Genomic DNA, 19,035 nt, shown 5'->3' with positions numbered 1-19,035 from the left:
AATGTCATTGTTGATCATGGATAATATCAATAATCATGTTGTTTCTACCTGTAATTTAACATAGGAAAATTCTCAGTTTTCGTATTATTGTACTGATTATCTCCAATTTTACGTTCTAAGCAAATATTTGTACTGTCTATTATAATTGGGGCTTTGCCCTGTTATAGACATAAATAAATAAAATAAACTAAATAAAAAATAAATTGTATCAATTTATATAAAGTACAGACCATTTACAATTGTATCAAAAGTGACAACACTGCATTAGTTCTGTAACAACAATTCAGATATTAAGAAATACATTCTTTTCGAATGCAGAAAACTTGATTGAGGAAAGGAAAAAGAAGCTGGGTTAGAGCGTTAGACTTATTTTTGGGAAGCCAGAATAATAATGAAGAGTGCGAAAAACGCGTTCAGTTCATGTTTATGAAAGGACTGGGCGAGTATTTTTATCCACTGGTCTATGAACTGAGCAGATTTTCAAGTGACATACAAAATAATACAAACTTTTAGACAAGGATTGGTGTTGTTTTGGAAGAAAAGAAGCTTAAAATTCAATGATAGACGTCTAAAAAGATCATATATATATATATATATATATATATATATATATATATATATATAAATCTTAAAAATCAATAACCACTGTAGATGATGCCACAGAGAAGTTGAAACTTTAGATCATGTCTTGGGTTCATGCCCGTTTGGCGAAACTCTTTCGACGTATTGATATTATAAAATTTAAACATGGAGAGATAAAAGGTTATGTTCTGGATCCGACTATCAGATTCGAGACGCATCAGAATCAACCCGAGCAGAGTAATCTAGAGAAAAGGACAAATTTAAGTCTTAAACACTCCCAAATCTTTGAAGTAATGTATTTCATGAATATCCGGGAATTGGAAAACAATAAAAGTATGCATTTATTAATAATTATTGAAATTATTATATGATATTACAGCTAAACTTATTCATTCATTCATTCATATTGCTTTGCTCAAGGGCAGATCTTTCACTGCAAATCCAGAATTCTCCTATCTTTCCTATTTACCGTCTTCCTCTTAGCCTCCGCATATGATCCAAATATCTTAAAGTTGTCTGTTTATTTCTCGTTCCAGCTCTTTCAGCCAATTCGATTTCCAATTAGCGGCTTCCATACAAAAGATACATGTTTTCATAATTGCTGAATCATTCCTAAACAGAATATTACCTAGATATTTGATTTTTCTTTCTAGAATAATTCCCAGACTCGAATCGGTTCCCATCTCTAGTAACGCTGCCAGGTTAGAAGCATTCTCCGGTATTCCTAGAAATTGTTTACACATTTTGGCTCTCACTTTATCGATCTTTCTGCTGGATAACCTACTATCCCAGATCTCTATATTATACAATATTTTTTATTCTACTAGTGCAGCGTTTCTCAAAGTGAGTTCCCCGGAACCCCGAGGTTCCGTAAGGAACACGTAGGGGTTCCGCCAATTCTTGATGTGAAATGATTTAATTTTTAATGTCTAAAATATAATGTTCTAAAAAGCATGGAAAAGAATAAGAACAGATTTATAACTGTTTATTCAGCCATTCTATTGGCAATTATCAGAACAAAAATGGGTACCGTTTACGCCAATCCGATCATTAATGAAACAATAATAATAGGTGCACTTGAATTTACTTAAGTGTCTGCAGCTAACACATTTTCCAACAGTATTGCACAGATGTAAATTGTATATGGAATTAATTGAAAATTCTGTGAAGGATATTTCGCAGAGTTGTTTTGACGTTCCTTCAAAAAAGCATAGGAAACTCTGGAGAGGTAAGACCATTATTTTGAAATTCAAGGTAAGTTGTGTGTTAATTTTGTGTCTCAAAGTTTATTTAATAATATCAGAAAAAAGGTCAAATGTTTTAAAGAAAAATTGTGCGAGTTTTGTCATCCCTTCTCCAAAATTGTGTAAATAGAGGGCGAGATCGATCATTGCGAGCTACGTCATCCTATTTTTAATACAGAGTGATACCGATCCTAACTCTACTTTTTTAATACAGGGTGACACCGAAGCATGATTCAGAAGCTTAAAACAGGATCATTAAAACAATCAAAATCCAAGTGTGCCACTACAACTTCAACTATCCCTAAACAAGTATGTGGGTCTGATGAAGGCGAAATGGAAACACCAGGTTTACAAAATAGCAGCTCGTCATTTGAAAATGTGAAGGAGCCAACATTCAAAATACAACATGAACCTGTAATTAAAAAAAAAAACTTAAATATAATTAGAGTTACTTAGCCTTGGATTTCATGCATGCTGAAAATTTCCCTCAGTATGTAATATGTGGCAGAATTTTACCTAATAGTTCGATGATACCTTAACATTACGTCGCCATTTTGAAATAAACCATGCTCAGTTTCATGACAAGAATATTGAGTTCTTTGATAGAAAACATCGTGAATTACTAAATTCACAGAAGTTCTTAGCTCAGACATCTTATAGTACAAATGAAGAAGCAACAGAGGCATCTTTCATTGTAAGCTACAGAGTGGCTCAGGCAAGTGAGTTCCTCACAGTAGCCGAAAAATTAATAAAACCCTGCGCGATTGACATGGTTAAATGCATGATCAATGAGAAGGAGGCTAAACAATTATCTTCCATTCCGCTTTCAAATGACACAGTGGCTTGTCGCATTCAAAACATGGCAGTTTACGTCAAGGAAGAATTAGACCGTCGGCTCAGATTATGTCAATTTGCACTACAGATAGACGAGTCAAGTGATGTAGCAGATCTGGCAGTTGTACTAGTGTTTGTCCGTTACCATTATGAAGATGCTATTGAAAATTCTGTGAAGAATATTTCGCAGAATTGTTTTGACACTATTATGTAAACTGCTGCCAGCTAATGCAACAGGATCTGAAATTTTCAGACTTGTTAGTGAGTACTTAGAAGAAAATCATATACCCTGGGACAATTTTGTTCATGTCTGCATGGATGTGCAAAGACAATAGTTGGGAAAACAACTGGTGCAGTATCGCATATAAAGTCAGTTGCAAAAAATTGCAAAAGCAGTCAGTGTATTTTGGACCGTAAAGCTTTGACCACATCAAAAATGTTCTTAATGAAGCAGTAAAAATCGTTAAGTTTATCAAGTCCAGACCCTTAAATTCAAGACTCTTCAAAATCATTTGTGAGGACATGGGAAGCCTTCATAATCTCTGCTTCTCCATACAGAAGTGAGATGGCTTTTTCACGCAAAAGCTTTAAGTAGACTCTTCGAACTTAGGACTTCATTGATCACCATTTCGAGTAGGACGATCGTTTCAGACTTGCCTATTTATCTTATATTTTTGTCAAAATGAACGAAGTAAATATGTCACTGCAGGGGGGAAAATGCTAACATATTCACTGCAGCAGATAAAATCAGGGCTTTCAAAAGAAAATTGCAGTTATGGATGAGAAGTCCAGCTGGCCGTGAATTTGAGAGCTTCCTTGTTTTGAAAGATTTCTTTGAAGAGAACGAAGAAACTCTCCGAGAACTTGATGAAATCAATGAAGAATTAGTAAAGCATTTGGATGATATGCACCACACTGTAGAGCAGTATTTTCCAGAACAGGAAAGTGAAAACAATTCTCAAAACTTGTGGGTCAAAAATCTATTTGACATCAAAGAAAAACCTTTTTCCCTCGCGTCTGAAGAATACGAAGCCATTACTGGAACTGACATCTGATTCGCCCCTGCAATCTCAGTTTAAGAATCTCCCTGTGATGGACTTTTGGCACAGCCAGAGAAGAGTGCACCCAGTGTTATCAAAGAAAGCTATTACAATCAACAACATTATTTATAATTTTTAAATGTGTATAATGTGTGACATCAATAAAAATGTGTAATGTTAGTGGTAAAAATAAATTTGGTAATTTAATATTGTCTGTAATATATATGTATATATATATATAAATATATATATATATATATATATATATATATATATATATATATATATATATACACACACACACATACACACACCACTAATATTCCGCTGGGTTCCACAGTTTTATTTTGGGTTTAAAAGGGTTCCGTAGATATAAAAGTTTGAGAAACGCTGTACTAGTGCATTATAGATGTTGAGAAAATTCTTCACCCCAATATTCGGCCATTCATTTAAGCATCTGTCTACTGCTTGGAGCGCATTTTTTCCTTTATTCAGTGGCAATTCATTTTGCAACTTCCAATTTCCCCTACTGCATTATTATTATTATTATTATTATTATTATTATTATTATTATTATTATGGCCTATTATTATTATCATTATTATTATTATGCTAACGCAATGTCATGAAAAATAGTTATTCTTTAATAATTGATAAGACAATCTTGTAAATTTTTTAAATCTGAAGCTTGTTCCCTTTTCGGAAACAACCAGTTACAATAAACTTAATTCCAAAGAAAGTAGGCTAAACCAAGAAAATCAACACACGAAATAACTATTCAATGTTTTCGCTTACTTTTATATTCCGTGCCAATGCGTTTCGTTCGGTGGCTGAGTTCTTTCCGGCTGTGTGACCACAGTAATGTCAGACTCTTCGATAGCTGTTATATTTGGTGCCGCAGATGACTCTATCTCTAGCACAAAACGTTCCAACTTTTTGCTCCGAGAGCTTTACTTGACACGGTTTTCGTGACTTGAGGTGTTTAAAGTGTTTCTTCAGTGCATTAACTATAATCGAGTTAATGTGCTAAAGAAACACGTTAAACGCACTTTTGGTATTTCTTACAACGGCCATTTATTCCATCTTTCTGAGTCCATTAACTGAATCTCTTCCGCTGGAGCCAACTGTTGTTGAATCTGCAGCTCTCCACATCCGCTTCTAAAGTCGGGCTAACGAATATAAACAAAACGTTATGTAGGATACGAGGGAACAGCAATTTCGCTTCTCCATTATTCCAATCGTGTCTTCAGACAGAGAAACTACTGCAACCTACTGATGTAATATTGCTCTTATTGCTCCTGAAATTATTATTATTTTATCTACTTATTCTTCATCCTTTCCTGCGCCTTTTTCCTTCTTTACTTTCCCTTCTTATGTTTCTATATTTGATTTTACTTCCTCTCATTTTCTTTTTTCTTATTCTTCTCATATTTCTTTGTCTAATACTTGAACTTCTCCTTCCACTTCCCTCAGCTCTAATTCCTTGTCCATAGGCTACTCTTTCGTCAACTATACCTATCATTTTTTGTTCTGCTTCTCCTTTTATTTCTTCTAATTCTACTTATCTTTCCACTTCTGCTTCTCTTCAGTTCGGCTTCTCTTTTCACGTCTCCTCTTTTCATTTCTGTGTCTCTTTCCACTTCTGTCTCTTTCTACTTCTGCTTCTATTCACTTCTACTTCTCTTCCCAATTCTGCTTCTCTTTCCACTTCCACGTTTCTTTCCACGTCTGTTTATCTTTCCACTTCTGCTTCTCTTTCCACTTCTGCTTTTATTTTCACGTCTGCATTTCTTTCCACTTCTACTTCTCTTTCCATTTCTACTTCTCTTTCCACTTCCGCTTTTCTTTCCACGTCTGCTTCTCTTTCCACTTCCACTTTTCTTTCCACGTCTGCTTCTCTTTCCACTTCTGCTTCTCTTTCCATTTCTATTTTATTTCCACTTTTGCTTCTCTTTCCATTTCAGATTTCTTTTCCACTTCGTCTTCCCTTTCCACTTCATCTTCCCTTTTCACTTCAGCTTTCCTTTCCACTTCACTTTACCTTTCCACTTTCGCTTCTCTTTCCACTTCTACTTCTCTTTCCACTTCTACTTCTCTTTCCATTCATGATTCTCTTTCACTTATGCTTCTCTTTCCACTTCCGCTTTTCATTCCACGTCTGGTACTCTTTTCACTTCTACTTTTCTTTCCACTTCTGCTTGTTTCCATTTCAGTTTCCTTTTCCACTTCACCTTCCCTTTTCACTTCAGCTTTCCCTTCCACTTCAGTTTCCATTTCCACTTAAGCATCTCTTTCCACTTCTGTTTCTTTTTCCACTTTCGCTTCTCTGTAACTTATACTTCTCTTCCCACTTCTGCTTCTCTTTCCACTTTCACTTCTTTTTCCACTTCTACTTCTCTTTCCATTCCTGCTTCTCTTTCACTTAAGCTTCTCTTTTCACTTCTACTTTTCTTTCCACTTCTGCTTCTCTTTCCATTTGTTTCCTTTTCCACTTTACCTTCTCTTTCCACTTCACCTTCCCTTTTCACTTCAGTTTCCCTTTCCACTTAAGCTTCTCTTTCCACTTCTGTTTCTTTATCCACTTTCGCTTCTCTTTCCACTTCTACTTCTCTTTCCATTCCTGCTTCTCTTTCACTTCTGCTTCTCTTTCACTTCTGCTTCTCTTTCCACTTCTGCTTCTCTTTCCACTCCTGCTTCTCTTTCCACTTCTGCTTCTCTTTCCATTCCTGCTTCTCTTTTCACTTCTGCTTCTCTTTTCACTTCAGTTTTCCTTTTTCGCTTAAGCTTCTCTTTCCACTTAGGCCTATGCTTCTCTGTCTGCTACTGTTTCTCATTCCACTTCTGCTCCTTATTACACGTGTGCTTCTATTTCCGCTTCTAATTCTCATATTTCTGTCACTACTGTTTCTTCCTGTTTTTTTTCTATATTTCTCCTCGTGGTTTTATTTTTTTATTTCTTCTTCTAGATCTTTTTTCATCTCTACCCATCTCCCAGCTTCTCTTTCAACTTGTCCTTCACTTTTTCCTGTTTCCACCTCTTCTTTTTCTACTTCATGTAGGCCTACATTCCTTTATCTCGTACTGATTTTTATATTTCTTCGTTTTCTTTTCCTTCTTCTTATCCTTCTTTTACTTCCACTTCTGCTTCTTTTTGTTTTATTTCTTTTCTTCTGCTACTTCTTGTTTTCTTCTACTTGCCCTCGTTCTTCTTTATGCTGCTTTTTACCTGTTTATTTTTCTACTGCTAACATCTCTATTATCCTCTTTCTGTTTTTCATTCCGATAGTTCTTTCGTGCCTTTCCTTGTTAATAAAGGAATCCCTTTATCATTACCTTACTCCTCGAAGGTTGTTTCTTACAACATCACACTTCTTATCCATTGTAATGTTTTTCGTCCATTTTGGACACATATACTGGTTTCACCGTGTTCAAAATTCTAGTAGCCAACCATTTGTTTTTGGAAGAATAAATTCTGTGTGAAACTCGGCCCAAGTCCGATTTTTAGATCAAGTTGGCTGTCGTCGTCATGCTGTTCATTTCTAGAATGGAAGTCATCAACTTTAAGCCTAAAACTCACCATTCTACCTGATAAGTAACTATAATCTCATTGTTAGTTGATAAACTCTGAATGATCACTGTATGTCCTACGAAACTTAATGGCAGTTAATATGCTGGAATTTAAGACATAGAACTAACATTTTACCGAGACTAGCGGCAACGTGAACGTAATCGGCTTAAAAATTGTCGGGAAGGAGCTGGTGCATTCCAGTTTACTGAAAACGGCGAAAAAATGCAGATTCACCCAGTCCGCAACATCAGGTTTTCTCCGAGTGTTTCCAAGAACTAAACAAGTTATGTACCGGTACTCGCCGAGTTGTTCCCAAGACCTGCCTACAACTTTGTGTGAATACAATTAATATTTAGGAATTTCCAACACCGTCTCCGTCGCTGTCACCACCACCACCACCATCTCCATCACCATCATCACTATTACTACTGCTACTGATGCTGCTGCTACATCCACAACTACGATAATCACCACCAATCTTGCTACTAGGCCTACTACTATTTCTATCATATAGACCCAACTATTACTGTCTCTGGTGTTACTATTATCACTATATTATTTCTACCATTATAACTGATACTACTAGTTCTATTGCAACCATAACCATTATTACTTATATTATTACTACTATAGTACTATAATTTAGCTCTGTGGTAAGGCGTATGCCTCAAGATTAGCCAGCCTGGGTTCGATTCCCGGCGGGGTCAGAAATTTTCTTGTAAAATTTCTACCTCGGGACTAGGAGAGATGGCGGTGCACAACTTCGAATCACCACGAATTGTGCACCAATATGTCTGGGTTAAATCCCAAATCACTCCGCAGTGCATATGAAGAGAAGGCTAATGTCATTATTAATAGTCATTCGTCCGTCGGATGGGGACGTTAAGCCTGACGGCCCCCTTGGTGCTGTTGTAAAAAATTGCACAAAATTGTAAAAATTGTAGAAAATTACTAAATTGTAAAACTATAAAAATTTGTAAAAATTGTAATATTGTAAAATGTTGACTTGTTCCACATCTTAAAGCTTCATTGCTCGTGTAAGATCTATGGAGCAAAATAAATGAATGAATGAATTCGACAGGAGTAGGCTACGTGCCGGCACCGGGTTTTCCCCTTCTCCCTTCCTCACCTTCACCATCATCCGCACCCATTCCCTACAATACACTGACACCAACACTTACACATACACTCATCTAGTAAACGACATAACTCTTCACAGATACACATGATGCATAACGTGGCCCGCCGAAGTGGTGTACAACTTGAAAATGGGTCACAGTCCTGCCATCTATCCACAGTATGTGGAACTCGAATCACGTTAAGTGAAGTGGGTAGGCATTAGACACACACACATACACACACAAAATTTTTATTACTACTTCTAAAATTATTTCTGTTACTCCTACCACTATTAGGCCCATTAGGCCTACTTCTATTACTACTACAAGTATAGTTTTATTTATATTGTCATTATCACATTTACTACTTCTAATGTTACTATTATTACAACTGCTACTATTATTACTGTTTCTATAGCTATTTCTAACATTTCTCCTATTATTGCTACTGCCGCTATTACTAATATTTCTATTAATATATCTGACATTATACTACTTCTATTGCTACTGCTGTTATTACTTATATTATTATGAGTATCACTATTATTTCTATTATTGTTGCGTACTATGTTTTATTAATATTCGGTACTCATTTTACACACAGGAGCTGTTGGAAGTGTTCCCCATTTTGTGTGATATTTAATTCACATGAGTTATTCACAGAATCTGTTTCATTACACCTGTTCACTATTATTTATTGGTTTGACCCAATATTTTGGGCTTGCCCTGCGACACAGAATAGCTCACAATAAAATTTAAAATGAAAAATTATATAAACAGGTTTCAGACAAAATTGATTAAGACATAAGAAAAAAATAGAACCAAATATAATTTAAATTGAATGTACACCATAAAGATGCTGACGAAATATCGCTACAGAAAATTGTATTATGGTGGTGACGATGGCATCTTGAAGATCTCTCGTCAGCTTGTATTTTTCCCTCTACTTTACAAAGGCTTTCGGAATGGTGCCTCTCGCTCCGAAGAAGAGACTGCTAACTGTGATTTTTTCTATGTTGTATTTCGCCGATAGGTACTGAATCGTGGGCTCGTAGATTTTCTTTTTCTCTTTGTTCACTTCAGATGGTTTAGTGGCTGAGATTTCAAATCTGATTGTGGAATCAATTATTTTGGCTGTCTGTTTATTTCTATTTATAGCTACGATATCGATCCTACGATTGCTTCCACCATCAGCAATACAATGAACTTCCTCGTGAACGTCTAGATTTTTGGGTCGAAATGCATCTGCGATCATAGAACGTATGATGTTGTGACGTTTTATTCTGAGTACTTCTCCCTGTGGGCAACTCCCAAGCACATGTGGTAAAGTTTCATACTGTTTTTCTACACGGAACTGGGCGTACAGGGAATTTATGTCTAAAGTTTTCACTTCTTCCGCCCGTGTGTGTGTGTTTTCAAAATGTGTACACAGAATGTAGGCTGAATATGTAACCATTGAAAAATGCAACACAGTGATAACTCCCACTTATTCTTAACTGAGTCCTTCATGCGTTTATCGCCTCTTGTCAAGAACAGACTACAGATTAGCATACTGTTTTCCGTTAGAAGAAGTGAAGTACTGCTAATTTGTAAATAAATAGTCATAAGTCATAATTATATTTCACAAATATTTCAATTTTCAAATAATGTTTGTTCCTTATTCCTTTGTCGTTTATAGAAGTTGTTATATAGCCTAAATGCATTACAATTTATTTACTGTTTCTAATCATTATTGTACATGATGTATCTCAGATACTTACAGGTCTAATTCTCTTATTTGTGTGATTGTGATTTCCCGTATAACTATAATCCCTTACTTACTGTAACACTTTCTACATCCTTGGCTGAACGCTGTGTAATCGTACAGTTGTATGCAAACTTTTACATAGGAGCACGCGGCATATCTCGTAACTTCAAAATCATAAGTTGCCATGCTGATTTCATGACACCACTGCATTAGGGGATTCACCAGCCAGGCAGTGTGAGAATATTCGAATTGGAATTTATATATGCCACATGAAATAAACTGTCAACAATCCCATTATAATTCACTACAGCATTTCCAATTAGGGCTATAGAAATCCACGTTTACTGATAAAAACGTGATTTTTAACTAAGTACAGTATGAAAGTCTCTCTTCAAGTTTGTTAACAGGTAAATTCATAATTTTCTTGTACCGTGACAAAATAAGACATGTTTTAGAAACGAACATAATTTTAAAAAATACATATAGGTCTATATTTATTTATATATGTCAATTTATATTAAATGAGTTTTTTTTCTCTTTCTACTTTTTTTTTGCTCTATTGTGTTATTTATTGGTTTGAATTAAGTTACTTGCTGTATTTAGTAAACTGTCCTTGTAAATTTTATGTTATATTATTAGCTAAGACAGCACCGTACACGAGCCTGGCTCTTCCGGTAGTGGTTAGAAACATTTTTGTTTTATAATTTTAATTTGTACTCGCTAGCTAGCTAGCTAGTACAAATTAATAAATTTAGATATACTTACTTACGTACTTACTTACTTACTGGCTTTTAAGAAACTCGGAGGTTCATTGCCGCCCTCACATAAGCCCGCCATTGGTCCCTATCCTGAGCAAGATTAATCCAGTCTCTATCATCATATCCCACCTCCCTCAAATCCATTTTAATATTCTTTCCATATACGTCTCGGTCTCCCCAAAGGTCTTTTTCCCTCCGGCCTCCCAACTAACACTCTATATGCATTTCTGGATTCGCCCATACGTGCTAGATGCCCTGCCCATCTCAAACTTCTGGATTTAATATTCCTAATTATGTCAGCTGAATAATACAATTTTATATATATATATATATATATATATATATATATATATATATATATATATATATAATACTAATTGCGAAACTCAGACGTTCTGAAGTACCGCAAAGTACAGTTCTCGAAGAAATTGTTGCATATTATTTTATTACATATTTCTTCATAAACTTGCAATAAACTAATATGCAACAATTTTTGAGCAAAAAATGCATATTTCTTCATAAACTTGCAATAAATTAATATGCAACAATTTTTAGCAAAAAAATTGCATATTTCTTCATAAACTTGCAGTAAACTAATATGCAACAATTTTTTAGCAAAAAAAATGCATATTTCTTCATAAACTTGCAATAAACTAATATGCAAAAATTGTTTAGCAAAAAATTGTATATTTCTTCATAAGCTTGCAATAAACTAATATGCAAAAAAAAATTAGCAAAAAATTGTATATTTCTTCATAAACTTGCAATAAACCAATATGCAAACATTTCTTAGCAAAAAATTGTATATTTCTTCATAAGCTTGCAATAAACTAAAATGCTACAATTTTTTAGCAAAAAGTTGCACATTTCTTCATAAGCTTGTAATAAACTAATATGCAACAATTTTTAGCAAAAAAAATGCATATTTCTTCATAAGCTTGCAATAAACTGATGTCCAACAATTTTGTAGCAAAAAAATTGTATGTCTTAATAAGCTTGCAATAAATTAATATGCACAAATTTTTAGCAAAAAAAATTGCATATTTCTTCATAAGTTTGCAATAAACTAATATGCAACAGTTTCCTTGAGCACTGTATTAAATCGGTAAAATCGTCTGTCCTTTGTTAGGCTCGACAAACAAACCTATTACGTCGTGAACGTAAAATAAGCGCCGGAAGTTTGCATTCAAAATTGGACGCTGAGTAGTACAAATAGGCCTACTGTACAGCTATCTTTAAATGCTGCTTTAAATACTAGTTATTGTGATTACCGCAACTACCATTACCAACATTACTACTGCACAAATAAATAAAACAATACATTACGAATATGAAGAATGTAGCCAGTGAGATGCGCACACTTCCTGCACGGGTCCAGACGGCTTGGCAAGGCGGGCGGGCGGGTGGGCGCGCGCCTCTCACCTGTGTGAGGGGAACCGAACCGTCCACCGCGCGGTCAGTCGGTCGGAGGCTGTAAAAAGAACGATGCCCCTCTTTGTGTTTATACAGTCTATCTAATCAAGCCGGACTCCCCCTTGCTTTGTGACGTCACTCCTCTGACACGCGTCCCTGTAGTCTGTCCGTCTGTCTAAGTAGACCGACTGACCCTGACCTTGGACAGACCTAACCCCGAGTAGTAAGAGAGAAAGAGAGAGATTGGATGGGTCCAGTCCGATATTGTTGGGTTTGGTTGGTGACGATGTGGTCACTGATATTCCGTTAAACTGTACTCAGTTCGCTTATCATGTTTTGAAGCTTTCGACTTCATTATCGTGCCAAAATTATGCAAGAGAGAATGATATGCTGTATTATTTACTTCAAACTGGAGATTTTAAAGTGAAACTCTTGCTCTGGGTTATTAAAGTGAATCGCACCACTCCCCACATTAGGAGCCGCGTTAAAATTACAGGGATTTTATATTTATTGACGTATGAACCGTGCGGTTAACTGGCGCCAGTGTATTGGTGGTAGCAAATTCATGTTTTGGCAAGGTAAAACGGGAAAGAAAGAAAGAAAGAAAGAAAGAAAGAAAGAAAGAAAGAAAGAAAGAAAGAAAGAAAGAAAGAGCTCCAGGATTCACCATTAAATTACCAGACATTTGCCATGGAATCACCTTATATTCGCCATGAAATTACTTCATATTACATTCGCCATGCAGTTACCTTATATTCACGTGGAATTACCTTGCTGTACATTACATTTATGTTGGAATTACTTTGCATTCGCCATGGAATTACTATACGTAGTATTCACCGTAGAATTACCTTACATTTGCCATGTAACTACATTACATTCGCCATCGAATTTTTGTACTACGTAATATTGACCATGGAATTACCTTATATTTGTCATGTACGAGTAATTACTTTACATTCGCTATGGAATTACCTTAAATTCGTCAAGGAATTGCATACACTATTGCATTACCTTACATTCGCCATGGAATTAACGTATGCACATGCGCCATGAAATTGCCTAATATTTGCCATGGAATTACCTTACATCCACCATTGAATTACCGGTACCTTACATTTACTATGGAATTACTGTGTATTACATTCATTATGGAATTACTGTACCTTACATTCACCATTGAATTACCGGTATCTTACATTCACCATGAAAGTAACGTACTTTGTATTCGCTATGGAATGATTGAACCTTAATTCACCATGAAAGTAACGTACTTTATATTCGCTATAGAATGACTGGACCTTACATCACCATGAACGTAACGTACTTTATATTCGCTATGGAATGACTGGACCTTACATTCACCATGGAATTATCTTATATTCACCTTGGAATAACCTCATATTCACCATGGAATTACCTTACATTCATCATGGAATTATCTTACACGGGCGAAGGGAATATCTTACACGCACAATGAAATTATATTACATTCGTCATAAATTACCTTACCAAGCGGAAATAACTTAGAGAACAATATTAAATCGAAAACAGAGATGAGAGGAATATAAATGTCTTTGGAATTAAACAAATGAACGCAGGATAAAATGTCATCAATTATTATGCTACTTTTCAGCACCATTCTTTTGACTATCAGTGCGATTTTCATTGATTGGTTGAGTATCAACAAGATTATTCATTGGCTGAGAGACGTTTGCGTGGAATTGTGTGTTTGTGTCCACAGATTATTTTCCAAATTTTGAAACAAGCTTTACGCACTAATAAAATAAGGTATAAACATTAGGTTTTCTAGAAAACATTTAAATAGGCTCTTTAAGTGGCTAACTGTGCTATGTTTTTCATTTCGTGTGATAAAAAGTCAAAATGTTCATCTAACTGGCAGAGTTTCGTTCAGGATCAAGTTATTTGTATTCAGACAGAGAATGATATTTTGGGAAAATAATGAGATAAATCTAAATTAACAGATAGTTTCTGAAGTAGGAAGTCGTCTTCCAAGCCTACCGCTTGAAACTCATTCACTGGCTACAAAATAAATTATTTACAATAAAATTACCCCCGAATTCCTGATTTAATTGAACTTTCAAACGATATTTATAGATAATGTTTTGTTAGACCAGGCGTGGCGAAGCTAAGATAGGCTGGTATGTTGGCTGCTGAGGAAAGAAGACATCAGAAGGCCTACTGCCGAGATAAAGTACAGTCCTCAATTTCGAGACAAGAATTTGATTTCAGCACGAAACTAAGTCACATAACGATGTCGTCTTGTATCTTTTGAGAGTAATCTTACTACTTATTTCTGTCTTCTTTCCCTTACCTTCCTTTCCATTCTTCCCTCTTCTTTCTGCTAGTTCTCATTTCTTCTTTCTCCTCCTTGTTCTTATATTAATTCTATCTTATGCCCTTCTTATCATACTTCCTGCTCTTCTATTATTTTTCCCTTCTCTCTATTCTTTCATTTCTTCTTTCTTCTCTTCTTCCATCTTATACTTTCCTTTTCTACTTATTATTCTTTTGTTTCTACTCCCCATGTTATACTTCTCCTTCCCTTGCTTATTTTTCCCTAGTCTACTCTTCCTTTTCTTCAATTACATCTTTAATAATTTTTCTCTTCCTTTTACTACTCCATATTCTTCTCTTTCTCTTGTCTTAACTTCTCTTCACTCTACTTCTTCCTGTCTTTCTCGCCCTTATTCCTCTTATTCTATTTTTAACTCTTCTTACTCTTTCGGTTCTCATAACCCCTTTATTCTTTTACTTTTCCTCCTACGTCATCACCTTTTTTTCTCATTCGTATCATTTTCCTTAATTCTAGTCTCTTCTTCTTAGTTTCCGCTTCTCAACTACATCTTCCACTCTGCTTCTATTCTCCATTTTTTCGTTATTCTTCCCAAGAATGATACAATCGACTCAATTTAAGATACATTTTAAAATTTAAGGAGATACAATCATGTGATTGATTTTGCATAAATTCACATAAATTATATTCGTATTAAATTGGATTTTTCTAATTACGAATGTCGTCTAGAGAATTTCTACGTTATTATCAGTGTCGGAAAGCAAAACAATGTAGAAAACCTCTTAGCTCATTTTCATTATCTGATTAACAACCCAGATTTCTTAGGCAACGCTCTTTTATGGATGTCATATTTATCCTTCGTCAAATATCAGAAAATGTATTATAGTATGCTCCGTCATATTACTACAGTTCTATTGATTTTAATAAAGCTTTTGACATTGCACAATTGTATTACTAAAAGGTAAAGCAAATCCCAAGAAAGGCCAAATCAGTCCAGAGGATGACGAGAAGTTAAGACTCTCACCTTTACAGAAATCAGCATTTAAGGGATGTCAGTCCTACGTGACCAACGCCTTTACACCCAAGGAAATGCCCCTGGTACTCATTTCTGTTAGAGGCTGAGTAGACCCCAGGGCCGTAGTACGGTTGGAAGGATGAAGTCAATGAAAAAAACCAATGACTCCATGAATCGAACCCGCGACATTCCGACTTGCAGCGTTAGGTCTTAACCGCACGTTACCGTGCGCCCCTTTATTATTAAAATATATTACAAATTTTAGAGCAGACGTGCAAAACTTTACTACAATTATGGCAGACGTCACTCATCTCTTCCTTTCAACCCTCGTGTCATTGGACATGATTGGGGAAGAAGAGATACGAGGCGCATCCAGAAAGTAAGTTTCCCGATTTTTTCCCCTTGAAAGTAAACGTAATTAGTCGTGTCAATTGCGCATGCGTAACAGATCTATGACGTATCAATCATTGCCAGCCGAACAGGTCCCGCCTGGTGCCATTAGCGTGGCAGCAGTGGTCCGAAATGGAAGCTCTTATTCCTTCTCCCGCCGCCTGCGAGGTTCGGTCGGTGATAAAGTTCTTTAATGCACAAAGCATTGCGCCAATTGAAATTCATCGGCAGCTCTGTCAGGTCTATGGGCCGAACATCATGAGTAAGCAGATGGTGCGTCGCTGGTGTAGGGAGTATTCCGAAGGTCGTCAAAGTGTCCATGATGAAGAGCGAGTGCAGTGGGCGACCGTCCCTCATCAATGATGATCGTGTTGAGCTGGTGCGGCAGTGCATCATGGAGAACCGTCGCTTCACGATTACGGAGCTGAGCAGCCATTTTCCGCAGATATCGCGATCCTTGTTGCATGAGATTGTCACTAAGCACCTGCTGTTCAAAAAAGTGTGTGCCAGGTGGGTGCCGAAAAATCTGACACCCGAACACAAAATGCAACGTTTAGGAGCAGCACTGACATTTCTGCACCGGTATCACGATGACGGCGACGAGTTCCTCGACAGGATCGTCACGGACGATGAGATTTGGATTTCGAACTTCACTCCGGAAAGCAAGCAGCAGTCAATGCAATGGCGGCATAGTGGATCTCCGGTCAGGACGAAATTCAAACAGACGCTGTCGGTACGGAAAGTGATGTGCACGGTGTTCTGGGACAGGAAGAACATTCTGCTCATTGACTTCCTTCCAAGAGGTGAAACAGTGAACGCTGACCGTTACTGTGAAACACTGCGAAAATTTCGACGTGCCATTCAAAACGAGAGGCGTGGAATGCTTACTGCAGGTGTTGTGCTCCTCCATGACAATGCTCGTCCACATACGGCTCGGCGCACAGCAGCTGTTTTGACGGAATTTGGCTGGGAGTTGTTTGATCATCCACCCTACAGTCCTCATCTTGCTCCCAGCGATTTTCACGTTTTCTTGCACCTCAAGAAATTCCTGTCCTCCGGTGAGCGTTTTGGCAACGACGAAGAGCTGAAGACGTCTGTCACACGCTGGTTCCATTCACAGGCTGCAGAGTTCTACGACAGAGGGATACAAAAGTTGATCCCACGATACGACAAGTGTTCAATTCTGATGGTGGCTATGTTGAAAAATAGCTAAAACATTGCTGTACCTGTTGCCAATAAATGTTTTCCTGAAAGTGTGTGTTCTTTTTTTTAAAAAAATAGGGAAACTTACTTTTGGATACGCCTCGTATATATTCAGTGTGCTTACGAAACGTCACAGAAACGTCATTGAAGGCCGAGGATTGTGGACGGGGGAACAAACTCTTTCCCCATGTTTCCACTCCTCTCTTCCCCAGTTCTGCATCCCTGTTTTAGAGTATCACTACGTACCTAATACCTATTTCAATTTGATTAATAGCATTTGAATAGAGAACTGGGTAAAAGTAATGTTAGACGGAAAACAAAGAAAAAGATAAGACAATGCAATCATTAAACTCATCCATTTTTAATGCTTTATAATAGAAATGACAGGAATTCTAGAATGCAAAATGAGAAAAAATATATATAAATCTGTTCCGCTGTAGATTTGTTCTGTAGATTTAATTACGGACTTATAAGACCAATTATTAAATATTATCAAATTTATGATAAATTTGAAATTAAATAATATTAATATTCGTATTGCTATAACTGAAACGCACATCACAAAGAAATCAGTGAGATGTAAACTGGGGCTCCAAACGAAATTAGGCTATACTATGGTCCGTCCCAGGATTCTGTAGAGTAGAAAGACGAAATAAGTCCTCTGCGCAAGTGGTATGTGGGAGGGCTAGGGCCAATGATCGCTCTGAGGGGAGGCACTGCCTGAACGAAGCTAGCAATCGCTTGCAGGGATTGGATCATTTCTATTTGAACTCTACTCAACCTTTTACCACGAGCATCTTACCCCTTAGAAGACTCGAGCTGATGCTGCCCGCAATACACTCCGGCACAGATAGACTCCGCTCCCATATGTGCGAAGTTACTCCACAGATTACTGGGACGGATCATAGTTATGCATTTTTTACTATTTAGATGTAATGATTACAAATAATAATGATTTCTGGAAAAATAATTTAATGAAGATATGAGTGCAACAAGACTATCAGGATCCTTAAAGCATTGCGAATGGAAAATTAAATGCTTAAGGAGAGAAACGAAGTTGAGAATTTATAAAACTCTAATTCGACCAGTATTAACACATTCAATAGAAACAATAGCTATTGCTGAAAAATCAAAACAGAAACTGGAAATTGTTGAAATGAATGTTTTGAGGAAGATAATTCACCAGACAAGATCATGTGAGAAATCAACATACAAGAAGTTTGTGTGAAATACAATAAATATGAAATTCGGAAGACTGGATTGGAGTGAATATGTGTCATAGATTTCTGACAACAGAATGGTTAAGTTACAGGAGATGGGATACTTAGAGTGAAGAGAGGACTAAAAAAGGCGAGGAAAAATAAGTACCCATCAATTTTGTAGTACGCCTAATCACTGTATTTATTGTATAGCCTACGTTCCCTGACGAATTCAGACATAGGTGCTGAACAAGAACACAATCCATGGAATACGAATAATTTGGCAGAAATTGGTGTGCACAGGTGGACAGACAGATAGACAGTGTGCCAAAAACTGTTTTTCTTCGGTGTCAGGAATGCTGAAAATCTCTAAATCGATTCTTGCACTGCCAAAATACTTTATTTTAATGCTTTCTGTAATGAGAAAGTAAAAATCATGGAATAAAAGCAAAAATAGCTTAAGTTAGCATTGGGTCCAATTATAAATCTTAAGCAAAGGAGACGTTTGTGAAACCAAGAAAACATGAAATCAACATTTGCAAGAGAGAAAGTAAGAATAAGATAAAATACGACAAACACGGTACGAAATTAATTAACGTTGTAACTT

General features: G+C 36.4%; 1 long non-coding RNA gene across 1 annotated transcript in view; it reads right to left on the bottom strand.

Moving 5' to 3' along the window:
* The window catches only part of LOC138715649 (uncharacterized), a 140,995-nt gene extending 128,658 nt beyond the window's left edge, over positions 1 to 12,337 (bottom strand). Inside the window, exon 1 of the long non-coding RNA XR_011336528.1 lies at positions 12,218 to 12,337. This is a non-coding gene — a long non-coding RNA (uncharacterized lncRNA). The remainder of the gene's footprint in view (positions 1 to 12,217) is intronic.
* Between the last annotated feature and the right edge of the window lie 6,698 nt (positions 12,338 to 19,035).

The sequence above is a fragment of the Periplaneta americana genome, chromosome 15 (genome assembly GCF_040183065.1).
Source record: "Periplaneta americana isolate PAMFEO1 chromosome 15, P.americana_PAMFEO1_priV1, whole genome shotgun sequence".
Lineage (NCBI taxonomy): Eukaryota > Metazoa > Arthropoda > Insecta > Blattodea > Blattidae > Periplaneta > Periplaneta americana.
The sequence above is the reverse complement of the archived record's forward strand: the minus strand, read 5'-3'. Positions and strand labels throughout refer to the sequence as shown.